The sequence below is a fragment of the Psammomys obesus genome, unplaced genomic scaffold, assembly GCF_907164565.1.
Source record: "Psammomys obesus unplaced genomic scaffold, mPsaObe1.curated_primary_1811, whole genome shotgun sequence".
Lineage (NCBI taxonomy): Eukaryota > Metazoa > Chordata > Mammalia > Rodentia > Muridae > Psammomys > Psammomys obesus.
In genome coordinates, this window is record NW_026596079.1 from 11730354 (window position 1) to 11732249 (window position 1896).

The window sequence follows — 1896 nt, forward strand, 5'->3', positions numbered from 1 at the left end:
AAAGAAAGAAAGAAAGAAAGAAAGAAAGAAAGAAAGAAAGAAAGAAACGCAGTAGTACTCTGTGAATACCAACTCTTCCTATCTCAGGCATTCTCCAGTTCTCACTAAGAATGATTTTGTTTGTTTGTTTTTCTAAAAGTGTAAACCTATAAACTCTGTGGCCTCTGACCTCTTCTCTAACAAACAAAATTACATAACACTCTGAGGATAGTGTTGTAACAACTGCTGTAAGGTTATTCTTTCTCAATGTCATCCTTGATCTCTTGGCATCTTTGAGTTGGAAACAAAAATGCAGGAACCAGCCAATAAACTTCCATAACAAGCTTCTAATGGTGTCACAGGCTTCCCGCTCATGATACGCTTCCCTCTACTTCTGCACTGAGAAGCACCTGACAAGCTTCTGAAAGCAGACATCACACTCCTTGAATCTCAATCCAGAGGTCTCCTTCCAACTTGACTCTTCTGTAAATCAATCCCCCACATGTTCCTTTACCCAGATATCAGTAGAGGCCTCAGTGGGCACTGCCATCCGAGCCATTCTTGCCCACACAAGGAGGACATGAACAGGTTTTTCATGAGTCCTCTCCAATTGTGAAGTACTCATGAATTACTAGAAAGGCAAATTGGTCAGTCTCTCTTATCTTTGATTTCACATACAATTAGGACTTATGGTATGCCCACAGTGTTATATGCAATTTTGTTCTGCCCTAAGAGAGATTTTGGAGCCTTTTTCTTCTTGCCTGGGAAGATATGCCACTCATCATGCTATGAAATGACCAATGAGATATCCTTTGCTCTTAATTACTATGAGAGCAGGCATCATGCCTCTCAAAGGCAATACAGCAACAGCTGAATTTTTCCCTATAGGATATCACCTTACTCATATACTTAGAACTTTTTGGCATGGGTCTGGAGTTTAAAAGCTTTTCTTTTTTAAGTGACTGCAGAGAAAAGTGTTGAAACGGTGCTTATAATTAGACAACACTGGGGCTGCATGTCCTCATTCAAGGAAAGTTTGTTAACCATTTGTTATATGACTCACACTCATTAGACCTTGGAGATACAGAAAGCAAGTGTGTCATTCTATGGGATGTTGACAAAAGTGTGAATAGAAAGGATTTCCAACAAGAAATATTTATTTACTCCTGTGATCAGCACATATCTCATATATTTGCATTAAGATATACTGAAAGCTACAACAAAAGTATTTATTCAAAATACTCCAAGGAATATATTATATGAAGGGCAAGAAAGACTATGTAGTCACAAAATAAGCAGAAGATAATTTAAGTGAGTGAAATGGAATTCCATCACTGTGGAGCAGGCAGCACATTGCCTGGGAACAATGTTCAAATCTAAGGTTGTGGGTTTGAGTCTTCTTTCAACATTTGGCAAAATTCACAAACTTAGTAGAACAGAGAGCTTCCTTTATAATATGGCAATGATATATTCTATGTTATTTCCAGGAAGTCTTTGAGATAGTAATACCATAAAAATATAATTTTACATAATAAAAATCCCCTAAAGAGAAAACTCCTCTGAAGGTATGGCTACTTCCATTGACATGACATGTTCAGGAGATGTTAGAAAGCCCTCAAGAACAAAAGAGATAGCACAACCTAGCTTATGTGCTCTTTTTTTCACTGTGCCTTTAAAAGTCATGTTCCTTGTGCTGTGCAAAACAGCATTCCATAGTATAATTTGTTTTATGAAACACAGAAATCTAGACCTTTTGCTATGAACTCTTTAGAAAGTCAGATGAGAAAACCTAGAGGTTTAAACCATACAAATCATATAAAGTTTAAAAATAAAAAATTATTCCAAACAAGAAAAATGAAATATGGAAGCTAAAATATTACTCATCAGAGGTTGTACAGTTTATTCAATCATTGAAAA

At 36.4% G+C, this 1896-nt stretch overlaps 1 pseudogene; it reads right to left on the bottom strand.

Moving 5' to 3' along the window:
• LOC129690816 (60S ribosomal protein L15-like) overlaps window positions 1–538 on the bottom strand; it is a 29538-nt pseudogene extending 29000 nt beyond the window's left edge.
• Window positions 539–1896: the final 1358 nt, after the last annotated feature.